Source organism: Dermacentor variabilis, chromosome 1 (genome assembly GCF_050947875.1).
Source record: "Dermacentor variabilis isolate Ectoservices chromosome 1, ASM5094787v1, whole genome shotgun sequence".
Taxonomy (NCBI): domain Eukaryota; kingdom Metazoa; phylum Arthropoda; class Arachnida; order Ixodida; family Ixodidae; genus Dermacentor; species Dermacentor variabilis.
The window spans coordinates 278,722,828-278,742,941 of NC_134568.1; the positions used below are offsets into that span (position 1 = coordinate 278,722,828).

General features: G+C 46.7%; 1 protein-coding gene across 2 annotated transcripts in view; it reads right to left on the minus strand.

Annotated features, from left to right (window-relative positions):
• Positions 1 to 20,114, minus strand: part of LOC142565493 (LIM domain-binding protein 2-like) — a 398,298-nt gene that overhangs the window by 214,494 nt on the left and 163,690 nt on the right. The window lies entirely within an intron of this gene.

Consider the following 20,114-nt stretch of genomic DNA (forward strand, 5'->3'; position numbering starts at 1 on the left):
TACCTTCTTTGACATTGCAGCGCACGTTTTCCAGGCTGCCATCCTTTTTTTGCTCGGCTATCAAAGCCGACCGGCTGACTTTTAGCAACCTATCAAGTCCGTCTGACGTAGGCGCGATGAGCAAATCAGTAGATAGCTCTTCTAACTTTCCCGAGTCGGGCGTTTCCCCTCCAGTATCTGGCGCCTTTAACGTTACAGACTCAAGTTTATTCAGTTCGGGCGTGCTCGGAATATCAGCTTGCTGCGCCTCTGACCCTTTTTCGTTGTTTGATAACGTCGGCCCCGCAACTACCGCCTTTGCAGCGAGCTCCCGAACCTTCGATCTGGTTAAGGCCTGAACACTAGCTTCACCAAACAAAAGCCCCTTCTCGCGCAGGAGGTGATCGGACCTGTTTGAAAATAGGTACGGGTACTGGGGTGGCAGCATAGATGACACTGCCGCCTCTGTCTCAAGCGCTCCGAAAGGTCCCTCAATAAGCACCTTTGCTACTGGCAGACACACGCTATGAGCTTCCACGGCTTGCTTGATCCACGCGCACTCGCCCGTGAACATATGGGGTTCTACGTAAGACGGGTGAACTACATCCATCGTAGCTGCGGAATCGCGAAGCACTCGGCACTCTTTCCCGTTCACGAGGAGGTCTCGCATGTAAGGCTCGAGAAGCTTCATGTTCTCGTCAGTGCTGCTTATTGAAAAAAACACAACTTTTGGTGTTGTTTCCGGACACTGCGCCGAAAAGTGACCCGGCTTCTGGCACGTATAACAAACGCCCGCTCGCCTCATCTCGAACCGCTTTCTGCGTTTGGCTTCGGCTGCCGCCGTCTCCTTAGGTTCGGTCGCACTGCTTCCACTCGCATCCGCACTACGCGTGTTCCCCTTTGCTCTCATGGGTGTGAACTTCGGCCTCTCAAACTTCGAGCCAAATTCACCCTTTTGACCGTCCTTAGCTCCGCGAGCTCGACGCGTCACAAACTCCTCGGCTAGCTCAGCGGCTCTAGCCACCGTACTCACGTCTGGCCTATCCAAGACCCAGTATCGCACGTTCTCAGGTAACCGACTATAAAACTGTTCTAGCCCGAAGCACTGCAGAACTTTATCGTGGTCACCAAACGCTTTCTCTTCTTTGAGCCACTCCTGCATGTTCGACATAAGCCTATACGCAAACTCTGTATATGACTCACTTCTGCTTTTCTCATTTTCCCGAAACTTCCGACGGAACGCCTCCGCAGACAGCCGGTACTTTTTTAGCAGACTCGATTTTACTTTGTCGAAATCCTCTGCTTCCTCTCTATCCAAGCGAGCGACTACGTCGGCCGCCTCGCCGGGTAACAAAGTGAGCAAGCGCTGTGGCCACGTTTCCCGAGAGAACCCCTGCTTCTCGCACGTTCGCTCAAAGTTAACCAGGAACAAACCAATGTCCTCTCCAAGCTTAAACGGCCGCATCAGGTCCGTCATTTTGAACAATACGCGTTCTCCTGCACCGTGTGCCTGACTTCCATTACGAGCGCGTTCCATCTCTACCTCGAGACGCTTCATTTCCAAAGCGTGTTCGCGCTCTTCTTTTTTCTCTTGTTGCTCTCGCTCTTTCTGTTCTTTACGTTCACGCTCTTCTTTTTCTTTCTGTTCTTTAAGTTCGCGCTCCTGTCTCTCTTTTTGCTCTTTAAGTTCGCGCTCCTGTCTTTTTGACCTCTCCTCAATAGTCTCAAGGCATTCCGACAGCTCGTCATCCTCAGCCTCTAACTCAAGAATAGCCTTTAGCAGTTCAGGTTTTCTTAGTTTGTCTGAGACATCCAGACCCAACTCTCTTGCAAGCTCCAACAATTTCGGTTTGCGCAACGACTTCAAATCCATGGCTGCTCTGAATGCTGCTTTCTCTACTGCTTATTATTGTCTTGCCGCAAACTAACCCGGCAGCAACGACAACCACAATTACCAGCTCTGTTTCTGACACTAACAAAAGCCTGGCAAAGCTCAGAAGAAGAAAGTCCCGCACTCACCAAACCTCGCAGGCAGGAATTCCGCGCAGTCGTTCCGCTGCAGGCAACCAGTCGTCACACAGGGCTCGTTGCACTGCTCCCGGATCGTCGTTGAGCTGCTCAGCATACAGTCAACTGCATCTCTTCGCTGCTGGCCTCCGTTGTCGCGATCTCACCGCTGGCAGACAGTTGTCTGAAGTCGAAGGCGATCTCACCGCTGCCAACCAGATATTTTGGGATCTGACTGCTGGTACGATCTGTTGGGAACTCGGCGCTGACGCCCGTGGTTGTACCTGGGTCGCAAGCCCCAAGGGTAGCGTTGGCCTGGCGGCCTGGGGTACAACTGGAAGCATCCGAAGGTCCCGGCAAAGCATGAGTCGACTGGTAACAACGAAACAACTTGTTTATTTTAACATCGCAAAGAGTTGGCGGTCAGGTTTGACCGTAGTAGAGAGACGGGAGAGCACTTCACTCAACAGAAGAAATCGGAGCCCTCCTCTTGGCGTCCGGGGGCAGCTGTTTTTATACTCTCGCAGTTGAGGGCAAGAAGGAACCCCTCAAAAGACGAGCACGTGTATGTACAATGGGCTAATGGTGACGCACACTGTCGTAGCGATGCCGTAGCACCATGTCGAGCACGATCTCGTAGCACCCTGTCGTGGCGCTGCCGGTCGGACACAATGACTGTAATGAGAGGATGGTCCCTGCTTTGGCATCGCCTGTTTCGGGCATAATGACCGGAACGAGATCCCTGCTTTGGCATCGCCTGTTTCGGGCACAATGACTGGAATGAGATCCCTGCTTTGGCATCGCCTGTTTCGGGCACAATGACTGGAATGCGAGGATGATCCCTAGGCGGTCGCATCGCCGCAGTCGCGCCTGGAAACACCTGGCGATGAGTGTTGCGGCGACGACGATCGGGCCAAAAATGTCTGCCGCCCCGCCGCAGTCGCGCCGGCAAAACCACGTGTCGCAGGCGAATCGCAACAGTATAGACTTTATGAAGGCATTTGATAAAGTTGCCCATCATAAACTGCTTTCCAAATTGAGAAGCCTAGGAATTAGTGAAAGTATAGTATTGTGGATTCAGGCATATTTAACAAACCGCTTTCAAAGGGTCAGAATCGGGAAAAGTGAATCGGGGAAGTGTGAAGTTGCGTCTGGAGTGCCGCAGGGGTCTGTTTTAGGTCCGATATTGTTTTTATTGTATATTAATGATATTCCTTCTAGTGTTGATCCGCCTGTAAAAATTAAACTATTTGCCGATGATTGCTTAATTTACACGCGTGTAACCTGCAAGGAAGATCAGATTAAACTAAACAGCTGCCTGCAATCATTAAACTCGTGGTGCCAAAGTTGGGGCATGGTAATTAATTTTAAAAAATCTACATACACTCACGTAACTAAAAAACAGAACTTTATCAGATTTGAATATAATATAGGAGAAAATGCCTTGGTCGAGGTACAGAGTTTCCGATATTTAGGGGTGACAGTGACGCATAATCTAGACTGGCGTATTCACATTGAGAATATCTGTTCGAAGGCTTACCAAAAGCTCTGCTTCCTTAGGAGAAAGCTTCCAGATGCGACTAAAGAAATTAAATTGGTCGCCTACAAAACGTTTATACGACCAGTTCTGGAATATGCGAATGCTGTGTGGAGCCCTCACCAAAAATGCTTAAAAAAGAAAGTGGAAAGGATTCAGCGGATTTTAGCACGCTTTATATGCTCCAAGTATCGCCGTACTGACTCGGTTACACAGATGATACAGCAGTGTGAATTAGAAACGCTGGAAATGAGAAGAATAAAACATCGACTCAAACTTTTTTTTCAGATAATGCAAGGGGCATTAAAAATAAATAAGGAACATTATGTGAAAGCGCCTCTAAAACATGGTTCACGAAAAAACCACAGCAGGGTACTACAACCTATTAACACACGTACGGATGTATATCGGTATTCCTTTTTTCCTGATATAATTGAACTATGGAATAAACTGCCAAGTGACGTTGTGGAGAGTGTGAACGTGCAGCAATTTGAGCTGGGTGTCGATATGTTTTTGAAAAATGGTGTACAAATTTTGAATTCTGATTCATGATTGCTCATTGAAGTGTTTATGAAATGTATATGTTCTTCTTCCCTCCCTGTAACGACCCTCACTGGAGGGTTAACAGTATGACCAAATAAATAAATAAATAAATAAAAATAAAAACTTTTAAAAATAAACTTCGGCCTCAGCAGCCAGAGGCACATAGCGTGTTTAAGCGCAGTGCACGGTAGTTGTACGTTTTAGTCAAACCGGCTAGTAAGCACAGTCCTTATTACAGCACACTTCACGTACAAGTGGAAGGCAACGACAATGCTTAATGCAGTTCACATTCTTGGCGTGAGATAATACTACCACGAGCACGCCACCGTGCCTTATAACTTGTTGCTTTATAGGTGTCGCACGACATGCAATAGAATAAAAAAAAGTTTCATGTGTTAAAATTAAAGGAAAAGGCAACTTGTATACTAAAGATGCATGCGGGTTTCATGTGCGCATTGGTATAAAACTAAATTTAAAAAAATTTACCAGATCGCGTGCCAACATGGGTACCTCAGAGCGTGACAAAAATAAATAAATAAATAAATAAATAAATAAATAAATAAATAAATAAATAAATAAATAAAGCAGGCATGCGCCTCTACTTCTAGTGATAGTGGGGACCAAAATGGCTACTCACCAAATTTGGCGGTAAGTAGCGGTCGAAATTTTGGCGTTGTCACCAACCTAAAACAGCGCTTGCATGTAGGCTCCGTACCATGGATGAATGGATGGATGTTATGAGCATGTCGTTTGGAACGGGGCGGTGGTTTGCGCCCACAAGCTCTTTCTATTATACTGCCTAATGTCCTACCTAGGTTAAAGAAAAGAAGAAAAAAAAAACACTATGAACTCCCACAACCAAATTTTCTGATCCCTTATTGCGAACTTTGCTTTTGTACGTCTCCGTTTGTCGTTTCCCTAGTTTTCTCCCACCAATCTTCCAATCGCCTCTTACTAATCTCTATTGCGGACATGTTTACTTTTCCCCTGCTCTAGTTGAACCCAAGCGCTTCAAGGAGGCCAGTGGTGCCTAAATCAACCGCTGGGCAAACGTCTTCACATTCTAATAAAACATGCTCGATCGTTTCCCTTGCTTTACCGCAGCAAGCACATGCTTCTTCTTCCTTCTGATATCTCACTTTATTGGTGCGTGTTCTAAGGCATACCGATCTCGCTTCGAAAAGTAATGAGCTTCCCTTTTAGTCATCATAAATTGTTTCGTTCCTGATTTCATTTTTTTTTTTTTGCTCTTAAGTAGTTACTCATGGCAGGTTTCTTTTCCATTGCCGCCACCCATGAGATTATTTCAGCCTCTATGACTTTCCGCTTGACGTTCTTCGTTGCCATGTTGCTCACCATACAGGTCGCATACTTGCTGGTAAGCTTCCTAGTTCTTTTCCTCCACTGTGAATCAATGTTTTTCCTGAACAGATACCTCAACACTCTCCCAGTCCATTTACTTTCTTCCATATTCCTCAGCCGTTCTTCATACTCAATTTTACTGCGAGCTTCCGAGTTGAGCACAGCGCCACCCTTCGACCTCAGAAGACGCTACGCTTCTCTCGAAAATTGCTGCAGCGGCTCAGCGAAATGCAGTGACCGCTCCTGTCCATAGGCGGCGCTGCCATCCACTTTTTTCGAGTCGAGGTGGAGTTAAGGTGAGGAACGTTCTAGAATACGGCGGTTTAAAGTGTCCTGGCTTTCGGCCCTTTAACGTTTCTTTATGCTGCTCGAAGGTTGCTCCAAAACTTCAGAAAAGCAGGCCGTCTTTTTTTTTTATTGCCTTCTGGCAACTCTCCTTCTGAAAACATATCAGAAGACTTCAGCGGCTCAACGTACTTCAACACAGCTGGTCGAATGTTGGGCAACGACCATGAGTGCCAGCGACAGAAGCCACCTTGCATGCGCCTGTATACAGCTTCCGTCAAAGCCACGGAGCGTGCATTACCCCGGTGCGCATGTCGCAATGGGTGCCTTCAACTTTTCGGGATCCGCTCACACTGCTGTTACACTATGTTCAACAGCTTAAGAAGCTGAAACAACAGGACAGAAAAATTACGCTACTAAAGCACTTGTGGTATATAGTAAAAGCTGTACTTCATACTCACTAATAGAGTGTGCAGTGTTCCAAGGAAGAGCATACAGACTGGAGTATCTAACTGATACAAAGCCATCGTTGCCGAGTAGCTCGGGGCGATATTTATGCGGCCGTGTGGCTTCTTCGCCGCTTGTCGTAACCTTGAGTGCCACATTTGGTCGAGCACGCGAACGATTCGCCAAGGAATGGCAACGCTGACGTTCGGTCAAGCCAAGTCCTGGAGGAGCAGCGTTCGTCACTTTGAACGCGAATAGTGTATGCATATAACGATAGTTGAAAAAAAAATGTGCGTATTACATGGTCAGTGATGGTGACCGTCGGTTCCTTGTTTTGGAAGCCGTATGTGAGCCCAGCGGAGCGGAGTATACAGGTGTCCCAGCTAAATTCAGCCAGAGTTCAAAAATATACAAATGCCACGTAGCTGGACAGAACAAAGATAGTGTTGTTTGCCGTCGCTTGGAGATACTCAAGTTATTTTTTCATCCCGCCTAATTAGATAATTAGCTTTAATTCATCAATCAACTTCTCAAGTATTATAATCAGATGAGAAGTGTCAATGAGAAAATTGTAGAGCGACATGAAAAAACTCTCGATACAACTTTATATTGCTCAATACGTGTTACGCGAAAGTGTTTTACCGAGCGTGAAAGAAGCCCGCAAATGCACGCAAAATTGCCGCGCGACTGGCCGCTCGAGGCACTTTGCACGTGTATTCGTGGGCTTCTTTCACGCTCGGTAAAACACTTTCGCGTAACACGTATTGAGCAATATAAAGTTGTAGTGAGAGTTTTTTCATGTCGCTCTACAATGTTCTCATTGACACTTTTCATCTAATGATAATATTTCACAGATAAATAAATTGATTAATTAATTACGACTATTTATCTAATTCGGTGGAATGCAAAAAATAATCTGAGTATCTCCAAGCTACGGCAAACAACATTACCCTGGTTCTGTACAGCTACGTGGCATTCGCATATTTTAAAACTCTGGCTAAAGTTAGCTTGGACATGCTGTATAGGTGGGGTACTCGCCGAGCAGTTTCCAGACGGAAAACATCCGCAACAGTCACCAGCAAGACAGCTCTGAATTCACGGTTACGATGTCAGTAATCGTGTAATGGGATAAATATATTATTTTTTTATTTTTTTCACGTCACGGCTTCCTCCAATTTCAGAACACCGATGAGGCTTGCTTAGTGCGGGACATGTACAAGTCCTTTTCCTTATTGCTTCAGACAGCGAACAACACTTGAACCCACCTTTACAGCTGGGCCACATAGGCACGTTTCTGAAAACGAATGCGATTCTGTATTACTTTCTTGCTTCGAATAAAGCTGAGGGTCACAATGGCTAAGCACTGTTTAAAGTTACTTCCTATTCAATGAGGTTCGCTTCCGTTACACCGAACAGTACTCGGGAACATGCATTTACAAAGCCACGGACGTACACCGAAACCGCGCGACGAAACGCCGTCGACAGCGTAAAAATAGCTGTCTGCGACAGCGTCCATGAGATCGCGCGCTTCGGTCAGTCGACGAAGCCGAAGCTGCAGACCGGAGCCCGCAGCGGCGCGGACGTCCCCTTCACAAGAACGCCGGCTTACGAAGAGGCGCCAGACTACGGGTCAGTGAGGGGGGGGACGGAGGCAGAGAGGGCGATATTCTCCGTTGCGGGGCGGCGGCCATTCCCGCGTGTCCACAAGAGAGTCGGCCAGCAGGTGGGGCCGCAGCAGCAGCAGCAAGAACCCCGGCCGGTATTAGAGGGCGCGTTCCACCATCTCATCGCCTCGGACCGCTTTTCGCGGCGGCGGCTGCATCGGCCGGGGCGGTAATAGCCGCTTTTTCCCCGTCCTTCTCCCGGTTCCCCCCTCCCTCCCCCATTCCCCCCATTGATCAGCGGCGCGCGCTCGCGGGCAGCTCCCTAATTAGCGGGGCCGCGGCCCGAGTCCCCAGGAGCGCGGGGCCCCGATGCATCATCGGCTGCGCGCCGATCAAAGCGAAGCTCGGCGAGCGCGCGCGCATACCAGACAGCGCGCTGCGAGACGAAACTCGCGAGACGAAAAAAAAAAAAAAAAAAAAACTTATGAACGGCGCGCAATGATTATATATCTATCACGTGCATACTCAGCACTACTATATAGTCTGAGCGTGCACGGCTCGACTGACACGTTAATGGCGGCCTCAAATTAAATACAGTCAAATGTGCTGCTCAGATGTACCGTTTCTTCAGTGCATCGACAAACACACCTAGAAATCGGTGTTTTCTCCTGCCCGTCTCTGGCTCGTACGTAAGAGCTCTTATCCAATGGCCGCTGTTCTTCTTGCGCCCGCCACTCATGATATAGCCATCGGCATGGTAACGAGACCTTAAGAAATGGTTTTAGGCGCAAAAAGTAAGACACGGACAACAGAGTAAAATACACGGACATGCGAACATGTTCTGTTGTCCGTGCCTTGTTTTTTGCGCCGAGAACCATTTCTCAAAGCCACGTACCAACAAGACCGACAGCAGACGTTGATAACGAGAGCCGCAGCGATCGTCAATCGTGGACTGCACGCAACTACGTAAATGTTTTGCGAAACACGGGCCCCAGTTAGTTGAGGTTGTGCAAAACTGCTGCCAGCGCATGTTGCTCAACTGTTCACGTGCCGACGCCACATTGCGGAGAAAGCTTACTGCACCAGAAGTGAGCATGTGTCATTTTTGGCCGACTATGCATGACTTATATCAGGGCCGTTCTGTGCTGTCCGAATCTTGAGCGCTGTTACTATATAGCAAAATAACGTAAACAGCGGAATTCCAGCAACAAATGTCACTTTACAATGTTAAACTAACCACAACGTAAGCTCTTTGCCAAACGGTCAGAAGCATGCTTTCCGAAATTTTACGTCATAGCCACAGACACGTCCTACCAATTCATTATCGCACTGCGAATCCAGCTTCCGGAGTGAAACGATTTGCATCGAATCATATAAGCACAGCATACACATATTATAGTCGGAGGCAAAAGCCGAAGTGCAATCCACAATGTATTTCTTTCGTTAGAACTGTTTTTAAACAGATGCGCGCTGTCGCTAACAGTATGCATCGCTATCATGATTTGTCGGGGTCTGTTCTCGCTAACCGCTCTATAGCGTATACTGTCACAGGCGTTAGCACGCGGCGATTTTCGGCGTTCCTACAAGAAGTCGCAACCGTTGCACGAGACTTGCGACTTCTCTTCGCGACACGAATGGCTGAACAGCCAGGCTACAAAACACCTTTTATCAGAAAACTTTTTCGAGTTACAGGGGAACCAGCCGCACAGCACTCGCAGCATATACGGCAGCCGTTTAATTAGCTGGATGTCTCGCGTGAATATGAAAGCAGAACTTTAAAAGCACGCGGTCGAGGCGTCTAATTAGTCGGCGCTGGCCGGCAGCGTAGGCGTGTACCTTTTCCATCCGACATGGCACTATACTAAACCTGAGGGCTGTTCAACGCACTATGTGACAAAGTGGACTTCATCACTAGAGAGAGAGAGAGAGAGAGAGAGAGAACAACTGAACAGTTGCATGTACACAACGTGGTAGCTATACGTACGGGCCATTAACGGTCAACTCTAGACTAGGATAGATTTCTTTCTTTCTTTCTTTTTTTCGTTTTTTGTAATCTCCGATCATAGAGGTTTAACCTTCCTTTCAGTGCATTCCTTTCGCATTTGGCCGATTCGGTTCAGTAAATGTTCTCGAAACTCACCAAGTTCAGCGTTTGGCCTCGCTTAGAATGCGATGTTGGTTCATCTTCACCAATAATACGTGATCTAGGACTGAGCGGACGCCGTCAAAGTCCATGACGCCTCACCTAGGTCGTGCGGAAACTTCAAGGTGGAGTCGCCACCTGTCTATCGTGTTTGCGCCTTTCCTAGCTCACCGAGCCTCTTCACTCGGTAAGAGAGGCTTTTCTTTTTGGTACAATAAAAGGGTAATGTACCAACACAACTCAAATCGTTTTTAATAATAATAATAATAATAATAATAATAATAATAATAATAATAATAATAATAATAATAATAATAATAATAATAATAATAATAATAATAATAATAATAATAATAATAATAATAATAATAATAATAGTAACAATAATAATAATAATAATAATAATCAGAAGAAGAAACCTGTTTTATGTCCACTGCAGGACGAAGGCCTCTCCCTGCGATCTCCAATTACCCCTGTCCTGCGCCAACCGATTCCAACCAGCGCCCGCGACTTTTCCTAATTTCATCGCTCCACCTAGTCTTCTGCCGTTCTCGACTGCGTTGCCCTTCTCTTGGCACCCATTCTGTAACCCTAATGGTCCAACGGTTATCTAACCGGCGCATTACATGACCTGCGAAGCATCATTTTTGTTCCTCTCGATGTCAATTAGAACATTGTCTATACTCGTTTGCTCTTTGATCCAAACCGCTCTCTTTCTGTCTTTCAACGTTATGCCTACCAATCTTCGTTCCATCGCTCTTTGCGCGGTCCTTAACTTGTTCTCAAGCTACTTTATCAGTCTCCAAGTCTGTGCCCCATATGTCAGCATTGGTAAAATGCTCTGATTGTACACCTTCTTTTTGAATGATAATGGTAAGCTTCGAGTCAGGAGCTGGCAATGTCTGCCGTATGCGATCCAACCCATTTTTATTCTTCTATGAATTTCCTTCTCAAGATCATGGTTCCCTGAGATTAATAGACCTAGGCAAACGAACTCCTTCACAGGCTCTAGACGCTGACTGGCGATCTTGAACTCTTGTTCCTTTGCCCGGCTATTCATTATCTTTGTCTTCTGCATATTAATCTTCCAACCCCACTCTTACACTCGCTCTGTTAAGGTCCTATTAAGGGCACGTTAAGGACAACCCTTGGGTCAAGTTAGACGGGTAAATTACATTTATGAAATGACAATTACGTCAGTCTTATCGTAATCGGAAGCATGGTAAGCCACAAAGAACGCGACAACGAAAGACGAGTACATGGGGACGCTACCATGACATTCGCGTACCAGCTTCAATGTGAAGTCACAGAGCCCGCTTCGGCAGCTGAGGGGCTGTGGCGTTGCGCCGCTGAACTCGAAGTCGCGGGTTTGATCCCGGCCGCGGCGGCCGCATTCCGCTGGAGATAGTTAAGCCCGACACAAGACACCGAACGAGCTGGCGCCCAACGAGCGGACGTAAACAATGCGACCGACGTAAACAGTCCACGGAGGACTGAAGAGCGAGCGGCCTGCAGCGACGGCTGGGCAGCTGCAACCAGAGTCGGCCGGAGCAACCAGCCCACTTGCCACGCACCGTACTTGAGCATTACTTCGGCTTGGTGCATGATTTCAGAGAGGCAGAGCGTGCCTGGCCGTGGGAAAGGCGTTCGCCATCCGGCGGTTTGCAGGGTATACTACTGCTGGGGTCATCACCTCCAAGCGACCGCATTTACAATGACGCGATGCGGATGAAGTGCATTCCCAGAAATGCGCCATACGGTGGTGTTCGACTGTTATATCCAAGTGATCCTAAGCGTAAACCCAAAGACCTTGTGTACGGCCACTTGTTACGAGAACAAACAACAACGCAGGCATAGCAGTTGTTCACACGCCGATCGATGTCTGCGGGGGCGAACGAAAGCAGGAGCGACCAATGATTGCTGTGCTTGTACCGTGGAAGAAATTGCTGCCAAGACCAATGAACAGCTACTGGGAAAGAGTACTAGCAAATTCCGGACCAATGGACCAATTCTGGGAAAGAACTGCCAATTGATTGGAAGTCACTGTGCACTGTAGTTTGAAATGAGATTTAAAGAGAGGATATAACATATTGAGGAGGGGGAGGTGAAGGTGACGGCAAATAGGACGGGGAGTGAAGATCTGACCAATTTCCATGCTAGTCGGGAAAAGCCTTGTAACTGAGCAGAGTGTAGCAGAACAGAAGCACTGTTGCGAATAGGAGTCCCGAAGCGTAAATTGAACTACGTATAAGACCACCCAATAGCAGTCGCATCAAGATTCACAAATCTAACTGGGATTAAATGTAAAAACGCTCGTGTCCATAGATTTAAGCACATGCTAAAGAACCCCCGGTGGTCAAAATGAATCCGGAGTGCCCCAATACGGCGTGCCTCAAAATCAAATCACTGTTTTGGCACGTAAAACCCTACAATTTAATTTAATATTTTAATAAAGCCGAAGCCTTTAACAGCGACCGCGCGAAACAAGTTAGTTCTGTATAAGTATGGAAGGATTACATTTCCTTCTGAAGTAGGCAAAGGCTTAGCCCGCTTCCACTGGATGAATCTGCAAGCTCAAGAATAGCCCACATACGCGAAAGCATCGTTATCCCTGACGTCGCAAGTACGTCAATGACGCGACAGTTTGGGCGCGAAATTGAAATATGGAAGTTTCACATTTATTTTCTCCTTAATAATCGACCCCTTCTTATTCTTTAATCAGCTTTAAAGTAGTAATTTAAAACTAGTTCCTACATTGTACTTGTGCCCCCATGGACGAATACCAGCGCATACCAATCATTCTTGTGGTGTAGGGCTGTTTCATCCTACACCACCAGAGTTACCGCAATGAAGCTCTCTTTCTTATCCAGAACAAGTATTGAGTGGAATAGGCTTTGTTCTCAAGTCTTCATAAATTGTCAATTCAGCCTAATCTTTTCAGCAATGGCTGGAAACGCTTTTTAGATAAGTATTGTATAAGGTATTCGTACCATATTTAGTGTTGTACTGTATATATTGGGGGGGGGGGGGGGTACGGAATACTTCTGTATTCTTTTCCCCACTCCTGTTACAGCCTGACGGAGCTAACAGCATCGTAAATAAATAAAAAAAACAATTGCAGCAGCGACGGCCTGAGACACAACGCCGCAAACGTGCAACGGACACACGGCAAAATATTTAACATTTCCCACGAGAGGCAAACAGACAGTGTCCCGCCTAAAAGCACAATTACACAGTCACATGGCAAGGCTGCCATAGCGTGAGGGAAAACGTAAGCTAGCCAGTCCCAAAACTTTGCGGGCACACACAAGGGCCCAGACGAGGTAAAAGACAACAATGTGACGCGAAGCTAGGGCAACCGCAAAGCATAGAGTGACATTAGCTAGATGTCTATGTAACGCATCAGGCAATGAAATTCACATATCTACGGTTAACAGAAAATTGAAGACGTGAATTGAAGTACCTGGACGACGCAGTGTACTCATAGTTTACATTGTACAATGATACTGTTACTTTCAGCACGACACTGCGCGCATGCTCGTCCAATTTACGCAGCCTGAACGTACCGAGAACTCAGTGCGAAACAATAGTCTAAACGTTCATACATGGCAAAATATAGGCCGTAGAAAAGATGGAGCTTACTTTAATTTCATTCCAGAGTCGACGCCAGAGGACTGAATGCTAGCTGTTTTCATTTATGGACACCGGGGGTGCCTATCGCGTTCTTTTGTTTAAATATTTGCATATCATTGTAATAGGCTCACACTTCACCAAAGATGCCCTCCCTCCACCTATTTTCTTTGAACGGCAGTGCACAATCATTTTTTTATGTAGATCCGACACACTGTGGGAATAAATGTAATGCAATACATGTTGTAGATAACTGGCAATCTAGCACTGTTTGGGATTCCGCCAAGTGCTACCAGATGGCGCAACGCGTCCGTGTAAGGCGAGACAATGGGCGTGTGACGACAACGGCAAAGCGACGACGATGGCACGACGACTGATTGTACTCCAACGCGGAAACGCTACAACCTGTTCCTTTACGGCCTGGACCGAGACCGAAGGTGCTACAATGTCGTGTACGTCTCAAACCACTAGCTGCCACGAGAGAGAGAGAGAGAGAGAGAGAGAGAGAGAGAGAGAGAGAGAGAGAGAGAGAGAGAGAGAGAGAGAGAAGACCGGAAAGGCAGGGAGGTTAACCAGACGCACGTCCGGTTTGCTACCCTGCACTGGGGGAAGGGGGTATGGGGATGAATAGATAGATATATAGATAGATAGATAGATAGATAGATAGATAGATAGATAGATAGATAGATAGATAGATAGATAGCACAGTGGAAGGTGCGCACCGAGTCTACGCACGGTTCCCAAGACCAGTCGACTTGAGGTATTTTAAGAGCGCTTTCGTGGCCTTTTGTGCCATCGATGCGACCGGCCAGAGCCTAAGGATCTTCATTACGGAAAATGGTCTAGAGTCCAGCTGGTTCAGTGCTGTCCGGAGAACTTCGCGCTCGACGTCGTATTGGGAACAGATACATAGGATGTGTTCAATCGTTTCTGTGGTTCAGCAAGAGTCGCACATGGGCGTATCCCCCATTCCAATGCGGAACGAGTATGCCTTCGTAAATGCCACCCCGAGCCAGAGGCTCAGGCTAAAATGGCGCCCTCTCATCCTCACAATTAAATTTTGCTATGCGACTTGCCGCACGCCAAAGACAGCGATAAAATTGAGAATTAGTCACGCGTTGCGTTTGTGCCGTCTGTAGCCTAATGAAAACTGGCGAGAACGCACGTTCTCACACTTTTATAATAGAATTGTTGTTACGCGACGTGACGGACATGCCAGTCGTTTCAATGCGCTACAGTTGGCGTTGGCACGAAAGGAGTATGCATGCGTCTGGGCCTAACGGGCAGAGTGAACATTACGTGAGCACTAGGAGACCCAGATCCAAAGCCCACCATCAGACAGGTAATCTTTATTTGTTCAAGAGGCTCGAAGCGAGGCAAGACAGGAACCTGCCTGCCGCAAAGTGTCTGCAAGGAATGCTTCGAACTGATAACGTTTCAGTTTACACTTACCATACAGTGCGAGAGCAGCTGCGCACTTTCGTTAATTTCACCAGCTGCAACGCTGTAAGCAGTACAAACGACGTAACGACTTCCCGTGCTCCAGACAGGGAAAAGAAAAAAGAAAAACCTCCGTGAAGGAGTTAAGAAAGCCGCTCGTCCTCGAAACTCCTAAACCGCTCGGCAGACGAGTCAGATCAAGTTCGGAACACGTCAGGTTACTGTAGTCTTCATCATGTACGTGTTCTTTTCGCAACTAAACGTGGCTCAAACAGCGTTCGTGCGTCATCGACAAAACATTGTTCCTTTTCCTTTTTTTTTTTTTGAAATGGGAACAAGAAAGTGGCGTCGCATCCATCAATAACGTCGTCGTTTTTTTTTTCTTTTTTATTGCCCTGCTGCACCCGACGCTCGAGTTACAGCGCACACGCAGAAAGTGCGACCTTGTTACCAACTCTTCCGTAAAGCCGCCCAGCGAGAAATAGAGGAAACGTAGCCTCACGGGTGTTGAAGGAAAAGATCGACGAGCGTGAAAATTCACACAACGCGCGGCTCGCCTTACGCGCGAGCACGGGCGCAGTAAAGAGAGCGTGAAATAGCGGGCACTTCGCGGCCTCAACGCCAATCGAGACGGCGTCTTGCGCAACACTCCGTCTCGAGCTATACGCCACGCCCGTGCTGCAATCATCGAATGCGCGTGTTCTCGAGCTGTTCGAACGGGCAGGTGAACAGAAAGCTTGACCTGCTAGCTGGAACCGCTGTATATGAAACCCTCTTGTTAACCGACCAAAACAGTGGTAGGATGACGCGCGTAAAGCAAGCACGAGAGTGAAACTGAACGCTGCAGGGAGCTCTGCACATTGCTTAGAGAAGCACAGCAAAACACCGTAGTTTTTGTCTACATTTAATTCGAAGGGAGTACCGCCACACACCGGTGAAACGAACAATAGCTGTCGTGAATTATATATGAAAGCGCAATCACACAAACCGCAGGGGCCAAGGGTATTTTAGTTCACAAGAGCAGCGTTTGTGGAAAGTAGGTGAACAATTATTTATATATCGGTGCCGTTTATGGTTCTGTATTGCGAACTGAGCTCGAAGTGACCTGCGCGCTCGTGCCTTTCATTCATGGAGAACCGTTCAACGAACGTTAGATTGCAATTAATGTAGATACCGATTGCTGCAGTGGCGATGACAGCATATAGACGTTGACTAAGCGCTTCGTCACGGCAGCCTTATTTTTATTATCACTTCTTTATATTGATTTACCAATTTATCTTTTGCTATAAAGAGAGATAATTATAAAGCAGCCGAAGTATTGTCTATCTTAATCTCTGCACGGAAAAACATTAAAAAAACGAAAAAAAAAAACAGTTACTTAGGCATGCGCTAAAGAGGATGAAGGCGAAAGCCAGCGCGCTCACGAGACATTCATTACATTACTTGACATTTCTCATTCGAATGCGTTGTTACTTCCTATTACTTGTTTTCTCCCACCTCAGGTCATGGGTTCGAGTGCCCTAATTAACTCAACTTAAGTAACCGTACCTTAATTAACATCGCGCTAATTAACACCAAAGATCGAGGTATCAACTTCCACCAAAGGTCGTGCGTTCGAATGCCTTGATTAACTATAACTTAATTGACAGTTCCTTAATTAATTTTCACTTAACAATAAAGGTAGTGGGTTGGACTATCCACCTTCACGATGTCTATTTGAATCCAACTTGAAGAGGCCGGTTGGTCCATATCTCCATCTTGGATCGTGGGTTGGGGTGCCTTAATTAACTTCGCCATAATTAACACCACTGGTTATGGGTTCGACTCCCACAAAAGGTCGAGGGTTCGACTCATACCAAAGGGCGTGGGTTCTAGTGCCTAAATAACTGCATCTTAATTAACTACGCCCTAATTAACACCACAGGTGGTGCTGACGCTTCTTCCTCGCCTCAGCTTCACGCTTTCTTATAAAAAACTGATAGCCTAATTCGCCTTAATTAACACCACAGGTCGTTAGGTTTGGCTCCCACCAAAGGTCGAGGGTTCGACTCCTTATGAATTTTGGTGCCATAACGCCGGACATCGGATTTTTCGACCCATGCGCCATCTAAGGCTTTCGCCTTAGTAACGTGTAGTGCCCCACACACATGCACCGTCATGCACCGGAACGTTGTTGGTTGACACTCTCAAGGCCCGGTTTAGTCGCACACATATTAGATAATCACTCACAAAAGTAGAGGGCTGAAGAACTATACAACTGTATAAGGCAGCGCATATCACGCGCCACGCGGAGGTGGCGGTATACTTGCCTTCACACTAGTTGCCGGCTATCTGTTACAGTTATAAGTATGTGATCAAACAAAATTACACCATTAACGACCTCGCTGAATTAAATCAGAACGTTTTCTTTTGCCGCAATGGCGGCCTTTTTGGTCACTTTATCCAAGGAGACCCGGATTTCTCCAATTTTCTCTCAGCTCGAAATGTAGGCGCATCCCGCTGCAAGCCAATGTGAGATTTCATAGGTCCTGCAGTCCTGCAACTAGCAGGCGGCGACGAGCCTTGTCACTATGCGCTCGTTGACAGCACGGAATGCTATAAGATAGCATTAATGGCGCGACGAAGACGAAGGGGAGTGACACAAGATTCGGCACCTTGTTCTAATAGAGCGGGATGAATTCGGTCTTTGTCTTGGCTTCCCCAAATTCGTAGCGAGCGCTGTACTATACCTGGAAGCGCGAGTGCCTTAGTTAATGGCTATAGGTTATGCAGCCGAACCAGCCATGTCTATACAGAAATTTAGTGTCGGGATGCGGCATCATTCTTTAATGTCTATTGGCCCCGCTTTCATACGCCACAGGTGGTTTTTGCGCAGGCACTACTCGAGCCCTTGAATGTTTAACCCTATGAGATAACTCTCGAAAATTCCACTACCGCCTCTCTAGAAATTATTTTCGATAACATCTAGCCGAACAATGCAAAATATTCGGGCCAACGCTATAACAGCGAGATACCTCACAGAGAAATGAAAAGGCAGGTGTAGGGAATGTTTTCTCATTGGCTAGATTGGTACTACTCGATTAGACTTCCTGACTTTACTTCTATCTATCTAGCAGAATTCTTTGCTGTAGTGTTAGTACTGCGCATATTGTACCCCTCTCATTTATCAGCAGATATTACCACCGACTCGCTCTCTCTATGTCCATCGCTTAAAACGTGCAGTGACTCAAAAATTTTGCAAGCATTATATCTACTGGCTCGACCTCATTTGCGTTTACATCGTTTAATTTGGGTGCCTGGGCAAGCAATTTAGCCTTTGAATGAGAGTACCGACTCATTGACAAAGGCTTCCTGGGTGGCCCTGTAGTTTCTGCCCTTCCCCCGACCGTTTATATCACTGCCGCAACGTTTCGGAGATTAAGAATGATGAACGAGTTGTGAAAATCTAACCTGGCCTCGCATTGTGACTACCACCACCTACTATTCCCCTGGAGCCGTAAAAACTGCCCATCACGTAAATCAGCGGTTACATTAACGGGGCTAAGCTGCCGAATTCCGACACGAAATTTCTATATAGACAGGGCAGGTTTGGCGGCACCTCCTTTGTGTATACAGTGCAGGGAACCGGAAAACATTGACCATGTTCTCCTTGCATGCCGAATATTTTCCCCAGTAAGAAGAATTCGGGTGCTCGAAGTCCCTATAAACAAGCTTGGCCTCAGCATGAACGTCCCCGTCCTGCTTCCTTTCGGAGCTTCCACGGTGGAGTACACTTACCAGAAAGTTTGCACAGCGATGAAACACTACATTCTTGACGCCAATTGGCTGCCTTCCTAAAACAGTAAATTATAATTATTTCCCCATTTTCCCATTCACTTTAGCATGCTGATTGTGCCACTTTGATCACCGAGCAGAATACGTCTTCCTCTAGTATTTTATATTTTTAAACTTTATCCATCCATTTTCTCCAAACTGCCCAATTCGTGGCCGATGCCCCACGGTGGGTATGTGCCTTAACCCCCTTAACCCTTCCTTCCGTGCAGGGTAGCCAATCGGAACTACTTCTGGTTAACCTCTCTGCCTTTCCATGCATCTTTTTCTCTCTCTCTCTTGTGCAGGGGAACAACAACGACAACAACGCAAGTGCTGTCAATCTATTAACTAGAGATTCGTTCCGGAAAAATATTTTATGTAGTATAATATACAGCGTACTGCACATATGAGTTTTACAGAATAGGACTTGGAATAATAATAATAATAATAATAATAATAATAATAATAATAATAATAATAATAATAATAATAATAATAATAATAATCACTCAATAAAAGTTCTACCGATACCAGTTAGACACTCAACTGTCCCCTAAATGCATATTTCAATTCAATTCAGTTTACTGAACATCATTACATGATCTACAAACAAAATGATGATCTTGTAGGCCTACTGAGGACATGGCTGTCAAGTTCAGTTTCTCTTTTGTAGAAGACGCGTATCGCGTATTGCGCGTCTCGATCGGTTGGTCAGGGTGGCGGAACAAAATTGTGCTTGCGAATTCGACAGTGTATCCACAGTCGCGGCAATGCATTACCAAGTGCAAGGAACAGACAGGACCTTTCAGAGCGTTTTGGCGTAGCTTAACCGGTGCTGCGTTCAAACAGCGCCCCATTCGTCACGCATACACATGACCGCAAGAGAGAGGGATGCTGCAGACAAAGGAGCTGAGCACGAACCTGCTGGCATGCTTTATACAGCAGGAATATTTTGCCTGCGCGCACTGTTCAATGCGGTCTGCCGCGCGTACACGTCGCCCAACTTTGTCCTTGGCAGGTCCCGACTTGCATGGCATCAACGTTTTTTGAGTCGGTTGCTTACACATGGTAACGCATTGCCACGACTGGGGGACACACTGCAGAATACGCGCGCACAATAACATTATTTTGCCACCCTAATCGACTGAGGCGCGAAATATATGGAGCTTGCCATGTACAAACGGCAGGCCCAAGTTGCGTCAGACAGTCCTCAATGGCTCTAAAAGAGAAACGCGCATCACTTTCAGATAATTCCGTTAAGTGTCAGTTGAGTGCGTCGCTGGTTTCATTGTTTTCTCTTTCCTGAGTAATTTCCCTTTATTCT